This window comes from Macaca mulatta, chromosome 3, assembly GCF_049350105.2.
Source record: "Macaca mulatta isolate MMU2019108-1 chromosome 3, T2T-MMU8v2.0, whole genome shotgun sequence".
Lineage (NCBI taxonomy): Eukaryota > Metazoa > Chordata > Mammalia > Primates > Cercopithecidae > Macaca > Macaca mulatta.
This window is the reverse complement of record NC_133408.1, coordinates 3,645,862-3,661,510: the sequence shown is the minus strand read 5'-3', so window position 1 is coordinate 3,661,510 and position 15,649 is coordinate 3,645,862. Positions and strand designations below refer to the sequence as shown.

Sequence of the window (15,649 nt, the reverse complement as noted above, 5' to 3'; positions counted from 1 at the left end):
TTTCCATCTGGAAACTCTTGCACGCGTCTGCACTGGGAGATAAAGTGGTCCCTGTTGGCTCAAGCTGCAGTGAGAGGGTGGTGGGGGCAGCCTCAGTCCCTCGCTGGGGTTGGCCAAGGCAGGCTTCCTCTTCTTCCCTGAGGTGTGTGTTATGGGAGGTTTCATTCCTGGAAAATCCAGTGTCTGTGAAACCAAGGTACATGCATTTGCATCAGAGTTGGAGTCAGCTCTCAGCCTGGGGGTCAGGTGTCTGGTAAGACCCGTGAAGGGTGCATTTCAGCCCCCTCTCTTAGAACCAGCAATGCCTTCCATCACTGCGACAGCAAACACCCCTCCACGAGTCTCACCGGATGTGTCAGAGAGCCCTTGGGTCTCCTCCAGCCACGGGTGCCCTGGTCTTGGGGGGTGGTGCTGGCCTCTTAGGGTGGTACCCCTGGGTGGGCTTAAGGAGGTAGCTGCCCAGCTCTGCCTGTTGCCTCCATCCTCAAGGGCCTGGGGGCAACTGCTGGCCACCGAGTAGTGTCCAGTGTCACAGCCCCTCGCTTGTCCTGTGGGGCCACCTGTGAGCCACCCGTGAGATGCAGGATTCCTAGTTAGCCCCAACACCAGGTCCACACCTCCACACAGGCCTGGAAGGCAGGAGAGAGCAACCTTTCTCCTCCTTTATTTGTGAATTATCAGCACCTAAAAACTTAAGAGGGCAGATACTAAATTGCTGGAGACTGTGAAGCTGTGATACAGAGTTGCTCTTCCCTTCCTGGCTGGGACGCTGGCCTGCGGCGCCTCCTGCCCGGGTCACTCCGCTGCGTGTGCTCCACGGCCACCGTGAGGCTGACCTGCCTCAGACACCCTCCTCCTTGAGCCTCAAGGGCTTCATGGCCTGGACCTCCGTGATCAGCCGGAGGAGCCCGGAGTCCATGGTGGTGTGGCCTCCTGCCCACTCTGGGACCCCAGGGTGAGGGCCTGTCCTCGCTGAGCCTCCGAGGCCGGTTCTGAGCCTCTTGGATAACATTTTCTCTCCTGTTTACAAGCAGGAACTCCTTGCATAAATGAGTTGGGGGAAAACCCCTGTAGATGACATAGCTTGGGCCCTGGGCCCCTGGGAGCCGTTTCTGTTCCTTGTCACTCAGCCCAGCCAGTCCTTGAGTTTTTCCCCAGAATGTCCTCAATAAGGAATAGTGAGCCCGGGTATTTTCTTCTGGTCAGTATTCTGGCTGGTTGTTTTTTTTTTTTTTGAGACATGCAGTTTCACTCTGTTGCCCAAGCTGGAGTGCAGTGGCACGATCTCGGCTCACTGCAGCCTTTGCCTCCTGGGTTCAAGTGATTCTCCTGCCTCAGCCTCCCGAGTAGCCGGGATTGCAGGTGCACACTGCCACACCTGGCTAATTTTTGTATTTTTAATAGAGACAGGGTTTTGCCATGTTGGCCAGGCTGGTCTCGAACTTCTGACCTCAGAGAGTCCACCTGCCTCGGCCTCCCAAAGTGCTGGGATTACAGGTGTGAGCCACTGTGCCCGGCTAATTTTGTATTTTTAGTAGAGAGACCGGGTTTCTCCATGTTGGTCAGGCTGGTCTTGAACTCCTGAGCTCAGGTAATCCGCTTGCCTCGGCCTCCCAAAGTGCTGGGATTACAGGCGTGAGCCACCGTGCCCAGCCAGTGTTTTGGTCTGTTTGTGATGGGTGTAAGAATCTCTCTCTTTAAAGAGGTGCATCTGGCCAGGTGGTTACCTCTGTCACCAGAGATGAGTCACCCTGTCTCAGCTCGCAGGGCTTCCTGGACTTCCCCAGATAGTCCCCAGGGCTGGGGGCCTGTCACAGGTGTAGCCCCGCCACTCCCTTTGACGTCATTCTCCTCTCCCCTTTCCCTCCTTCCCCTGCTCCTTCCCCCTCCTCCTCCTCCCTCCTCCTCCCCCCTCCTCCTCCTCCCTCCTCCCTCCTCCTCCCCCCTCCTCCTTCCCCCTCCTCCTCCCTCCTCCTTTCACCTCCTCCTCCCCTCTTGCCGAGGGCATTTGGCCTCATAGATAAGTGGTTTCTAATGAGCTTACTGGTTTCCGATGGTGGGTGGGGAGTGACTCTGGGCTTTCTGTGCTGCCTCTTCAGCCTTGTCCCTGTTTTCTGCTGTGCGGAGCTCGGCCCTTTCCTAATCTGAAGGAGCCACACAGTCCCTTCCTGTGCTGCCTCTGGTCTCGCCCAGCTGGCTGTGCTGTTGCGGGATGTGGGGCCCAGCCTCCTGCTCCTTCAGAGGCCTGGGGCAGGCGGAGCCGGGGTGTCCTGGTACTGGATGCTGGGTGGCCCAGTGCTGGGTGCGCTGGTGCTGGATGCTGTGTGCTGAGGCACTGGATGCTGGGGTGGCCTGGTGCTGGGTGCTGGGGTGGCCTGGTGCTGGATGCTGTGTGCCCGGCGCTGGATGCTGGGGTGGCCTGGTGCTGGGTGCTGGGTGGCCTGGTGCTGGGTGCTGGGTGGCCTGGTGTTGAGTGCTGGGTGGCCTGGTGCTGGCTGCTGGGGTGGCCTGGTGCTGGGTGCTGGGTGGCCTGGTGCTGGATGCTGGGTGGCCTGGTACTGGGTGCTGGGTGGCCTGGTGCTGGGTGCTGGGTGCTCTGGTGGTGGATGCAGAGGCAGGGCTATCTGTGGGTCTGACCTTGGGTGTGGGGCGAGCCGGGTCAGCTTTGCAAAGCACACGTTGGGCTGCTGCTTGTGTAATTGTCTCCTGTTTGTGTAATTGTCTCCTTGTCTCTGCTGTCTCCCTTCTCCCCTCACCTGGGATAGCTCGGAGTTAACAGTGATGCCTTTGTTTTTTGTCAAAAGCATCATACTCATGCCCTGTGGCATTCTCTTTAAGGGAAGTGCTGGTTTTACTGAAGATGTGCTTCAGTACAGTGACGCGTGGTGCTGAGCAAGGCAGGGAACTGGCGCCTGACCTGTCTACGCTGGCCGGCCGTGCTCCCGTGACCCTGCAGCTAGACCTCAAATGGTGTCCCCACCTCCCTCAGCCAACCGTGACCCCTCTGGTAGTGTGGAACTCGCAGAGGCTGGGTGCAGGAGGCCTGGGCCTGGGCCGGATGGGTTCCCTGCACAGCTGCTTTTGTGTCATTGATGCAGACGCAGAGACTCACTTCTCTGCTTCCTGTGTTCCTAGTTGGTCTCCAGTTCTTGAACAAATAACTTTCAATTGCAATTTTTTTCTCTATTTATGATTGCCAGATTTTTTTTTGTTTGTTTTTTGTTTTTTTGAGACAGAGTTGCACTGTGTTGCCCATGCTAGAGTGCAGTGGCGCGGTCTCAGCTCATTGCAATCCCCACCTCCCGGGTTCAAGCAGTTCTCCTGTCTCAGCTTCCCAAGTAGCTGGGATGTGCCACCACGCCCAGCTAATTTTTGTATTTTTAGTAGAGATGGGGTTTCACCATGTTGGTCAGGCTGGTCTTGAACTCCTGACCTCAAGTGATCCACCCGCCTTGGCCTCCTAAAGCGCAGAGATTACAGGCGTGAGCCACCGCTCCCAGCGCCAGTTTCTTATATAAGCTCATTTGGAGGAAGAAAAGGGCCTGTTGTTTGATGACTGTGGCCCCAGGCCCAGCCTGGAGTGTACAGCCGGAGTTCGTTGCACAGGCGAGGGGAGCCACAGGTGAAGGTGTGCAGGTGCGCAGGGCTCCTGTGGGTGAGGGCACCATGGCTCAGGGACGTGTGAGCAGTATTTTCAGGAGCACTGAGGAGCGGGCCAGTGCTGGCAAGGGGGTTCCTTGGCAGCAGCTGACAGGAGGGAAGGTTGCCAGGTCAGGGGCTCCAAATACAGGTAGGGGTTTTTGCAAAGCCGGGGCAGTGACATGGCAATTGCGATGCCGTAGGAAGCCAAAGCCTGCAAAGGTGGATGCAGCACCTGTGGCCAGAGACTGGTGGCTAAGCATGGAGGTGCCTGGTGAGGAGACTGGCAGGGCTTGGAGCTGATGGTTAGGGGAGGGAGGAGCCAGTATCACCTCTGTTCCTCCTGGCAGTCCCCCTGCTGTGCTGTCAAATATTTGGTCTTTATACCAGGTCTTTTTTTATTAAAAATTTTTTTTTTTTTTTTTTTTTTTTTTTTTTTTTTTTTTTTTTGAGACGCAGTCTCGCTCTGTCGCCCAGGCTGGAGTGCAGTGGCCAGATCTCAGCTCACTGCAAGCTCCGCCTCCCGGGTTTACGCCATTCTCCTGCCTCAGCCTCCCGAGTAGCTGGGACTATAGGCGCCCGCCACCACGCCCAGCTAGTTTTTTGTATTTTTTAGTAGAGACGGGGTTTCACCGGGTTAGCCAGGATGGTATCGATCTCCTGACCTCATGATCCGCCTGTCTCGGCCTCCCAAAGTGCTGGGATTACAGGCTTGAGCCACCGTGCCCGGCCAAAAATTTTTTTAAGATGGAGTCTTGCTGTGTCGCCCAGACTGGAGTGCAGTGGCACGATCTTGGCTCACTGCAGCCGCTGCCTCCCGGGTTCAGGTGATTCTCATGCATCAGTCTCCCGAATAGCTGGGATTCCAGCTGTATGCTATCACACCTGGCTATGTTTTTGTATTATTAGTAGAGATGGAGTTTCACCATGTTGGCCAGGCTGGTCTCAAATTCCTGACCTCAAGTGATCCACCTGCCTCGGCCTCTAAAAGTACTAGGATTACAGGCATGAGCCATCACACCTGGCCAAATACTAGGTTTTATTCATTCTTTCTAACTAATTTTTGTACCCATTAACCTCCCTCTACCCCCCATATCCTTCCCAGGCTTCTCTTCTCTATCTTCATGAGTTCAGTTGTTTTGATTTTTAGATCCCACAAATAAGTAGAAACATGTTATACTTATCTTTCTGTGCCTGGCTTATTTCACTTAATATAATGAGCTGCAGTTCTATCCATGTTGTTGCAAATGACAGAATCTCATTCTTTTTTATGGCGGAATAGTACTCCATTGTGTATGAGAACCACATTTTCTTTCTTTTTTTTTTTGAGACGGAGTCCCGCTCTGTCGGCCAGGCTGGAGTGCAGTGGTGCAATCTCGGCTCACTGCAAGCTCCGCCTCCCGGGTTCATGCCATTCTCCTGCCTCAGCCTCCTGAGTAGCTGGGACTACAGGCGCCGCCACCACACCCGGCTAACTGTTTTTGTATTTTAGTAGAGACGGGGTTTCACTGTGTTAGCCAGGATGGTCTCGATCTCCTGACCTCATGATCTGCCCGTCTCAGCCTCCCAAAGTGCTGGGATTACAGGCTTGAGCCACCACGCCCGGCCTCATTTTCTTATCATTCGTGTGTTTACTTGAGTAGCACTTTTAATTTCCTCCAAGAACTTTTTCTTTGCGTTCATCACTTGGCCAACTGTTTGGCACAAGAGGCCCAATTTTTGGCCTGTCTCGGCTTTCAACACACCTTCCTCAGCAGGCTTAGTCACTTCCAGCTTTTGATGTAAAGTGAGAACCGTGCGACTCCTCCTTTTACTTGGACACTTACAGGCTATCAGAGGGTTATTAAGTGGCCTCATTTCAACACTGCTGTGTAACAGGGAATAGGGAAGCTGGGGCAGAGGGAGAGAGATGGGAATAGCCGGACGGCGGAGCAGTTCAGAGCATGCACGACCTTTATCCACTCAGTTCCTCCTCTGATAGCGGCCCGGTTCACAGCACTGAAAAAATTACGGTAGGAACATCAAAGATCACTGACCACAGATCACCATGACAGGTATAATAATCCTGAAAAAGTCTGAACGATTGCAAAAGTTACCAAAATGTGCCACAGACGCCGGAAGTGAGCCCTGGCTGTTAGAAAGAGGCGGCCGATAGACTTGCTGGATTCAGGGCTGCCACGAACCTTCACGCTGCAGAAACTCAGTGTCTGGAAGTGCACTGAAGCCAGGCACAGTGAACAGGCTTCCTTCCGGCTTCTGGCATCCATGCTTGTGAGTGAGACTGCTCTGTAATTATCCTTCGCGTCCTGTTTTTGTCAGGTTTTGGCAAAAAGATTATATTAGCTTCAAGATGCACTGAGCACGGCCAGGTATTTCTTTCTTTTTTCTTTTCTTTTTTTTTTTTTTTTTTACTTCTCTAAAAGAGTTTATGGATGATTGGAATCCCTACAGTAAGAGTGTAGGATCTCACTGGTGAAACCGTTCTGAACTTAGCATGATCATTTTTTTGGTGGTAGATGTTCGACTTCTGTTTCAGTTTTGTAACGATTATGGTATTCTTTGGGTTTTCTTTTTTCTTTTTTTGGTAACAGCTTTGTGGAGATATAGTTCACCCACTATATGACTCACCCATTTCGAGGGGATAAGTGTGATAGTTTAATATATTCACATAATTTGTAAAGGTCAATTTGGTATAAATTGGCACATCTGTCACCTTAAGTATTTGTCTTGTCTTTAAGCTTAAAACATTCAAGTTCTTCTCCATTATCTATTTTGAAATATGCAATAGATTATTGTAAACTGTAGTCACCGTACTGATCTGTAAACACTGGGTCTTATTTCTAAGTCTTGCTTCTTTTATCCAGTGTTTATCTGTACCCGCTAATCAGCCTCTCTTCCTCTCTGCCTCTGATTTATTCTTGAGGATATTGTTGTCCATTATCGTTCTTAGGAATTTGTCCATTTAAGTTTACATTTTTAAGTTCATTGCTATAAAGAGGCATCGGTAGCCTCTGATTTTAAAAGACTTGAAGCACTGGACCCTGTTCCCCTTTCTTTCCTGACCTGATTCGCGCCTCCTCTCTTTTTATCATCAACTCTCTTGATAAAACTCTTGATTTTATTGATCTTTTCAGAGAACCAACTTTGTGGCTTTTTGTATGTTTTCTATCTTATTAATTTCTGAGTTTTAGATTGTTTTGTTCCTTCTTCTAAATTTGTTTTCCTAATTTTTTGAGATACATCTTGTGTCATTTGTTTTCAGCATTTTATTTATTTATTTATTCATTTATTTATTTTTTGAGACAGAGTCTTGCTCTGTCCCCCAGTCTGGGGTGCAGTGGTGCGGTCTCGGCTTACTGCAACCTCCACCTCCCGGGTTCAAGCGATTCTCCTGCCTCAGCCTCTGATGTAGCTGGGACTACAAGTGCATGCCACCAAGCCCAGCTAATTTTTTGTATTTTTTTAGTAGAGACAGAGTTTCCGCATGTTGCCCAGGCTGGTCTCCAACTCCTGGGCTCAGGCAATCCGCCCGCCTTGGCCTCCCAAAGTGCTAGGATTACAAGTGTGAGCTACTGCACCCGGCCTGTTATTAGCATTTTAAAATGTTCTAATGCAGTCCACACTTAAGGTTGCTGTTCCCCTTAGGAACTATTTAGGCTGCATCATGCAGCTTATATGTTGTGACATGAATTTCTTTTTTTTACTGTTTTGTTCAACATATTTTTGAATTCCTGTTTTGAATTTTTTGACAGTTGATCACTTTAAAAAAAATTTTTTTTTGAGTCAGAGTCTCTGTCAGCCAGGCTGGAGTGCAGTGGTGTGATCTTGGCTCACTGCAACATAAACCTCTCAGGTTCGAGTGATTCTCCTGCCTCAGCCTCCCAAGTAGCTGGGATTACAAGTGCCCGCCATCACGCCTGGTTAATTTTTTTTTTTTTTTTTTTTTTTGACACAGAGTCTCGCTTTGTTGCCTAGGCTGGAGTGCAGTGGCACAATCTTGGCTCACTGCAACTTCTACCTCCCTGGTTTGAGTGGTTCTTCTGCCTCAGCCTCCCAAGTAGCTGGGATTACAGGCACCTGCTACCATGCCTAGCTAATTTTTTGTATTTTTAGTAGAGACAGAGTTTCACTATATTGGTCAGGCTGGTCTCGAACTCCTGACCTCAGGTGATCCACCCGCGTTAGCCTCCCAAAGTGCTGAGATTATAGGCATGAGCCACTGCGCCCGGCCTAATTTTTGTATTTTTAGTAGAGATGGGGTTTCACCATGCTGGCCAGGCTGGTCTCGAACTCCTGAGCTCAAGTGATCCACCGCCTTGGCTTCCCAAAGTGTTGGGATTACAGGCGTGAGCCACCACGCCCGGCCATGATAACTGCTTTTAACTTCTGAACAGACTAGGATTTTTGCAGATAACTTTTTGTTACTTTTTTTCCCTAGTTTAAGTGTCTTTGGGGTGAAGGAATCTGCTCTGCTTGATCTCTGTCTTCTGAAACTTGTTAGGGCTTGCCTTATGGCTCAGCACATGGTCAGATTTTAAAATGTTCTGTGTCTTTGAACAGATTCTAGTTCTGCAGTGGTAGGGGCAGTGTTGTGTGTAGTTTCATTGAATCAAGTTTATTCATTGTGTTGTTCAAATCTTCTATACCAAGGGTCGGCAAACCATAGCCCATAGGCTTAGCCTGGCTAGCTACCTGCTTTTATAAAGTTTTGTTGGATCACAGTCATACCCATTTGTTTATGTCTTGTCTACAGCTGTTTTTGCATTGTGGATTTGCCTATTTTTTCTTGCAATTGTATCAAGTTTTGCTTTATATACTTGAGAGCTATGTTATTAGGTGATAAAGACTTAAAATTTTATATCTTCCTTATGAATGAAGTGACTATGACTGTGAAATGATCTTCTTAACTTTTTAATGCTTTCTGCCTTTCAGACTTGGTCTGGAATTAATATAGCGGCACCAGCTGCCTTTTGTTTACTGTTTGCTTTGCATGTCTCTTATTTTTTTATTTTTAATTTTTCTGTGTCTTTAAGTCTTTTTTTTTTTTTTTCTCCCCGAGACGGAGTCTCGCTCTGTCGCCCAGGCTGGAGTGCAATGGCCGGATCTCAGCTCACTGCAAGCTCCGCCTCCCGAGTTTACGCCATTCTCCTGCCTCAGCCTCCCAAGTAGCTGGGACTACAGGCGCCCACCACCTCGCCTGGCTAGTTTTTTGTATTTTTTAGTAGAGATGGGGTTTCACCGTGTTAGCCAGGATGGTCTCGATCTCCTGACCTTGTGATCCGCCCACCTCAGCCTCCCAAAGTGCTGGGATTACAGGCATGAGCCACCGCACCTGGCCAACTCTGTTCTTTTATTGGTTTCCCCACAAGCACAACATTCTTACTAAACAAATCTGCAATTAACCTGTACCTTTTACACTTGGGAATATCCAAGGACCTGCGAGCATCCTTACCTTCATTAATGCCCTTTACAACTAGTAGGCTGTATATTTAAATTCTCTTTTTTTTTCCCCCAAGACGGAGTCTTGCTCTGTCGCCCAGGCTGGAGTGCAGTGACACAATCTTGGCTCACTACAGCCTCTGCCTCCTGGGTTCAAGCGGTTCTCTTGCCTCAGTCTCCCGAGTAGCTGGGATTACAGGCACCCGCCATTATGCCCAGCTAATTTTTGTATTTTTAGTAGAGATGGGTCTTCTCTGTGTTGGCCAGGCTGGTCTTGAACTCCTGACCTCAGGTGATAGCCCACCTTGGCATCTACCAAAGTGCTGGGATTACAGGCGTGAGCCACCACGCCCGGCCTGTGTATTCAAATTCTTTTTTACTTTTGAATATCACAAAACATTGCTGGATTATTACTTTTTTTTTTTTCTTTTTCTGTGGATAACAGGGTTTTGCCATGTTGTCTATGCTGGTCTCAAACTCCTGAACTCAAGTGATCCTTGTGCCTTGGCGTCCCAAAGTGCTCGGATTACAGGCGTGAGCCACTGTGCCCGGCCTGATTACATTTTGTGTTAGATTTGCACACACTTGCCGCTTTCTTTGCTTTTATGTTTGGCATCTCAGACTTCCCATCTGGGATCACTTTTTCTTCTTGAAGTGCACGTACGTGAGAAATTCCTCTAGTCAGAGTGTGCTGGTGGTGAACCCACCCCTTTTGTGTTTGTCCGGAAATGCTGGTTTTCCCTGCTCCTTGGGGGACGTGCTTGCTGGTTGCAGAACTCTCAGTTGGCAGTGGTGTTCTTTCAGAACTTTGATGTCAGCCTCTGCTTGGCCTCAGCATCTTTTTGTGTGAAGAAATCCTTGTCAGGACGTCTCTCCTTTGAAGGTAATCTCCCTTTTTTCTCAGGTTGCTTCTAAGATCAAAATTTAAAACTTTTGTGCTTCAAAGGACACCATCAAGAAAGTGAAAGGACGACCACAGGAAGGAGGTAGATGTTTGTAAATCACAGATCTGGCTGGGGACGTGCATCCAGAGCCTCTAAAGGTCTCTTAGAAGCCTGAGTGACTCGTGACCGAACCCTCGGGACCCCCTTGCCCTTACTGAGTGCGTTGGGAAGGGCTGGCAGACGGGGAAAAGGGAGCCCTGCTGCTTGGGCTGGCCGCAGTGAGCAGCAGCAACGCTGTGGTTCTGGCTCTCGCCTTCCTGCCCTGTGCAGAGAGCACCCCTCCCCATCTGCTCCCTGTGACTGAGAATTACTGGTCCCCCGGGAAGGCTTCCTTGTGTGCACAGTGGCTGCCTTGGCCCCAGTTCTCTCAGGTATTGAGAGGAGCCTGGGAGAACCCGTGGCTGGGAGTGGTGGAGATTGGCAACCCAGTGCTGGTGATGCTGTTGACCTACCTAGGTCAAGAAGAAACTGGGAAGAGGCCATGAACAGAGGAGGAGTGTCTCAGGTGCTGTCAGCACACGGTCTGCCTTTGGAGCACTGCCTTCTTTCTGCTGATTAACTGCAGGCTTGCCTTCTAGTTTAATGTGAGCAGGCAGATAGTCCTGCTATTGCATTCTGACACAGAAAATGTACTTTGAATGAGCTGCCTTCATTGAGAGTAAATGATCTGGAGATAGAAAGAAAAGGCAAATGCTTTTGTTCTCTTCAAGAGTTGGCTGTCAGGCTGGCTCTGCAAGTCAGGCGCTCTGCAGCTGAGGTTCCACTTTAGACCTAGGTCAGTGTGTCTTGGAGAGGGAACACCTGCTAGGTCCATTGGAGAAGCCCATTCTGGATGAGCAAGAACTTGGATTTAAAAATGCAAGATTCCAGCTTGCACTTCTAGCCATGATGGAAGATACAGGGCAAATTTCACAGCCTACCTTAATCAACCAGAAGATCAAACAAAAGTGCATGAAGCCACAGGCCTCAGACACTGGTGGCAGGCTGTGTGGACGGTGACCGGAGAGGGGCATAAGGGGAGTGAGGCCTCGATAGCCCAGCTTGTTACCTGCGGAGTCTCCAGCCACAGGGCAGGGAGGGGAACCAGGACCTGGTGGAGACAGTGTGGAGTTAAGGGGCTCCAGGAAGGCTGGAATGTACAAAGAAAAATATGGGGGAAGAGGGAGTTGCATAAAGAAACAGCTTTGGAGAGCTGAGGAGGGGCCTTCCAGTCTTTGAGAGCTGACCACAGGTGGCGTGTGGATGCTGCCTGGGTGAGGGAAAGGGGCATGGGAGAGCAGGGGTGGCACAGTCCCCGAGTTCACAGGGTGGGGTCTGTGTGCTCAGTGGTCAGAGGGAGAGACTCACCACCCAAGTTTGTCCTACAAAGGTCTGCTCGGGACTCACCAAACAGAGCTTACGAGCGAGATCCGAAAGGATCAGACTGGTTCTAGGTTGACTGCTCCTGGAACAAAGCCCAGAGATGCAGGACAGTAGCAAAACCAGCATCCGGCGCCAAGTTCATAGGCACCAAGCTCACAGTGCCCAGCAGCCAAGCAAAAGTGACTGCCATATGGAAAACCCAGAAGAAGAGGAAAATCAACGGTTAGAAACATCCAGGCTAGACACTGTAGCTCCCACCTGCAATCCCAGCACTTTGGGAGGCTGAGGCAGGAGGATCACTTGAGCCCAGGAGTTCAAGACCAGCCTGGGCCACATAGCAAGACCCTGTCTCTAAAAAGATATGTGTTCTTTTGTTTGTTTAAAAAAATAATTAGGCCGGGCGCGGTGGCTCAAGCCTGTAATCCCAGCACTTTGGGAGGCCGAGACGGGCGGATCACGACGTCAGGAGTTCGAGACCATCCTGGCTAACACGGTGAAACCCCGTCTCTACTAAAAAATACAAAAAACTAGCCGGGCGAGGTGGTGGGCGCCTGTAGTCCCAGCTACTCGGGAGGCTGAGGCGGGAGAATGGCGTAAAAACCCGGGAGGCGGAGCTTGCAGTGAGCTGAGATCCGGCCACTGCACTCCAGCCTGGGTGACACAGCAAGACTCCGTCTCAAAAAAAAAAATTAGCTGAGCATAGTGGTGTGCACTTGTAGTTCCAGCTACTCAAAGGCAGAGGCAGGAGGATCCCTTGAGCCTGGAGTTTGAGGCTGCAGTGAGCTATGATTATGCCACTGCCCTCTAGCCTAGGCAACAGAGTGAAACTCTGTTAAAAAAAAGAAGAGAAAAGCGAAGGGAAGGGAACTATATCTATCCAGAGGATGGAGCTAGCAGACAAGGATGTTAAGATGGCATATGTTCCATGTGTTCAATGTCAGGGAATATATGATAAAAATAAAGAAGAAATGGAAGATATGAAAAAACGACCCAGGGCCAGACGTCATGGCTCACGCCTGTAATCCCAGCACTTTAGGAGGCTGAGGTGTGAGGATTGTTTGAGCTCAGGAGATCAAGACCACCCTAGACAACCCCATCTGTACAGAAAAGTACAAAAATTAACTGGGCGTGGTGGTGCACACCTGTGGTCTCAGCTCTTAGGAAGCTGAGGTAGGGGGATGGCTTGAGCCCAGCAAGGTTGAGGCTGCAGTGAGCCATGATCATACCATTGCACGCCAGCCTGGGTGACAGCGTGGGACTGTCTCAAAAAAGAAAAAAGACCCAAAGAAAAAAGACCCAAATAAATCCTCTAAAAATGAAAAATATGCTGAATGGGATTAATGGTAGATTAGACATTGCAGAAGAAAAGATCAGTGTACTTGAAGACACAGCACTTTGTAAAATGAAACACAAAGAAAGACGAAAAAATGAACAGAGCATCAATGGGACCATATCGAGCAGAGTAACGTACGCAACTGGTTTCCAGAAAAGAGGCACACGTGGTACGATAATGGCTGATCGTACGATCAGAGAACGATAATGGCTGGATCTGATGAAAACTCATTCTGAAGAAGCTCAACAAATCTCAAATAGAAGAAACACGAAGACATTCACCCCAATACACACACACCATCATCCAATTGTCGAGAATCCTAAAAGTAGACAGAGGCAAACGCTATCACGTACAGAGGAACAAAGACAAAAGTGAGAGCCGGCTTCTGATCAGAAACTATACGATTTGAAGACAGTGGAGGAATGCCTTTCAAACACCCAAAGACAATATTGGACACCTGTCTACAAAAACAATGGCCCTTTACCCTACTTTATGCTATATTTAAAAATTATCTCAAAATGGTTCATAGACCTAAACGTGAAAGCTAGAACTGTAAGATTAATACAAGAAAATATGTGATATATACACTGTCTTTGTCAGTTTGGGCTGCTATAAAAAAATTAACACCGACTGGCTGGCTTAAGTAACAGACATTTATTTCTCACAGTTCTAGGGGCTGGAAGTCCGAGGTCAAGGTGCCTGTAGGTTTGGTGCCTGGTGAGGGCCTCTCCCTGGTTGTGCCCTCATATGGCAGAGAGACAGGAAGCAGCTGGCTTGTGTCTTTTGGCATAATGGCACCAATCCCATTTTTGAGGCTCCTCCCTCTTGGCCTAATCCCCTGCCAATGGCCCTGTCTCCAAATTTTCATCACATTAGCAGGGAGGATTTCACCATATGAATTCGGACCAGGCATGGTGACTCATACCTGTAATTCCAGCACTTTGGGAGGGCAAGGCGGCCGGATCACTTGAGTTCAAGAGTTCAAGACCAGCCTAGGCAACATAGTGAAATGCTGTCTCTACAAAAAATTAAAAAAAAAATTATCTGGGCACAGTGGCACACACCTGTAGTCCCAGCTACTTGGGAGGCTGAGGTGGGAGAATCACTTGAGCCCAGAAGACTGAGGCTCCTGTGAGTCGTGATTGTGCCACGGTGACTCCAGCCTGAGTGACAGAGCGAGATCCTGTCTCAAAAAAACATATGAATTTGTGGCTGGGGGATACAAACATTCAGTCCATAGTGTCTGTAGTGGAATATTATCCAGCCTTAAATGTGAATGACATTCTGACACCTGCCACCGAGTGGGTGAGCCTTGAGGACATTATGTTAAGTGAAATAAACCAGTCACATAAGGACAAATGTGTATGATTCCACTTATATGAGGTCCCTAGAGTTGTTAACTCAGAGACAGAAAGTGGGATGGTGGGTGCCAGGGGCTGGGGGGATGGTGTTTAATGAGGTCGGTGTTTAATGGGGACAGTGTTTCTGCTTGGGAAGATGAGAAAGTTCTGGAAATGGACAGGGGTGATGGTTGCACAGCAGTGGGAATGGACGTAAAGCCCCTGAACCACGCACCTAAAAATGGTGAATTTTATGTGATGTATATTTTACCACAATGTAACACAAATGAGCAAACATCAGCTTTTTCCCGGTTGCGGGCAGGCAGGCTAATGGTCTGCTGGGGCGGCTGGGCTGGACTTTGGAGGGGCCCAGGGCTGCGGCTGGCAGGGCTTTGGGGAGCAGCAGGAGTGCATGTAAGGCTGGTGTAGCTGTCGCAGGAGCTGTGGCATCCGGAGGGGCCCGTGGTGGCCCCACCTTTCCAGGAGCCTGCAGGTGGCTTCCCTGTGTCCGTCCTGGGGCGTGACCTCTGGCGGCTCCGGGACTGTTCGTTTATGAGCCATCTGTTGGGCCTCCAGGCCAGGCAGTGGGAAGCAGGGCGACAGCAACGCCCTGAATGGCCTTGACCCTGATGTTTAAGTTACGGAGTGTCGGATCAGGAGAGGATGTTAATGCGTGCTTGTCAGTCTCCCTGGCATGCAGCCTTTCGGGTTTTGAAGTGGCCACACGTATTTGGTCACACGGCGGCTCTCCAGTCCTACGCAAGCACGTTGACATGTGTGCCTTTCACTTTCAGGCTTGTCCAGCCGGAAGCCCTGAGGACAGCTGTTCCCACTGGCTCTGCTGACCTTGTGCCTTGGTAAGTGGGCAGTGAGGCCGCCTGACACAAGGCGCCGTGTGTGTGTGTGTGTGTGTGTGTGTGTGTGTGTGTCCAGTTTTGGGGTCAGTGTTGGACCTTGATACCTTGTTGATTAATTTTTCTTAAAGGGTATATATTTTAACCTTTGCTTGTGACCAACAGAATGTTTATTATGGTCTCTTCTCATTTGTCCAAAACCCAGATGGTAAAGTTCAGGTAACTTTGTTCTCTTCCTGCGAGGGGTGAGCTGAGCTCAAAGGGGCTGAGCTACAAATGCCGCTGGGCTGAGGTGCCTGCCTGGGCACAGCTGACATGGGGGTCACTTCATAGGGCTGCCCTGGCTCTGTTAGCAGCCCAGGAAGTCCATCTCTCTCCTGGAGACCGACTGGGAGCCATCTGTGGGATGGGGCAGACCTGTGGCCTGGGGACAGCTGCACGATCCCCGTGGGGAGCCCAGCTGGCTATTGCTGGAGGGTGCCCTGCTCCTGGGGGTCGGTGCCCTGCTCCTGGGGGCTGCTCTCCTCAGGAAGCCCTGGGTTTGGCTGAGAGCAGGGAATTGCCTGGCCGTTGAGTCACTGGGTGGGACCGGGGATGGGCAGTTCCTCCTGTGCTCCTGCGGCCCGTCCTCATAGGGCCCCTGCCCACTGCTCCCGTGTGTTCCGCCCCCATTCCCAGGCCCGCTGCTGCGGCTGATGAGGCTGCAGGTCCCTTCCAGGTGGGCCTGGACCCCGTGTC

The 15,649-nt window shown here is 50.2% G+C and overlaps 1 protein-coding gene and 1 long non-coding RNA gene across 8 annotated transcripts in view; one reads left to right on the top strand and one right to left on the bottom strand.

Annotated features, from left to right (window-relative positions):
- The window catches only part of AGPAT3 (1-acylglycerol-3-phosphate O-acyltransferase 3), a 124,968-nt gene that overhangs the window by 17,904 nt on the left and 91,415 nt on the right, over nucleotides 1-15,649 (top strand). For 4 of the 7 annotated variants that reach the window (XM_077995629.1, XM_015132785.3, XM_077995619.1 and 1 more), the window contains one exon: nucleotides 14,852-14,914. The exons of 1 other annotated variant lie outside the window; for it this stretch is intronic. The gene's annotated coding sequence lies outside the window, so the exon portion shown is untranslated. Of the gene's footprint in view, nucleotides 1-2,109; nucleotides 2,274-5,517; nucleotides 5,652-5,750; nucleotides 5,911-9,982; nucleotides 10,065-14,851; nucleotides 14,915-15,649 lie in introns of those variants that run through there. 2 more of the 7 variants (XM_077995621.1, XM_077995620.1) reach the window with 2 other exon arrangements.
- On the bottom strand, nucleotides 7,561-13,757 carry LOC144339632 (uncharacterized). Its single transcript, XR_013414880.1, has 3 exons — nucleotides 12,527-13,757; nucleotides 12,025-12,077; nucleotides 7,561-7,858 (listed from the first exon to the last, which is right to left on the bottom strand). It is a non-coding gene; the product is annotated as an uncharacterized LOC144339632 (long non-coding RNA).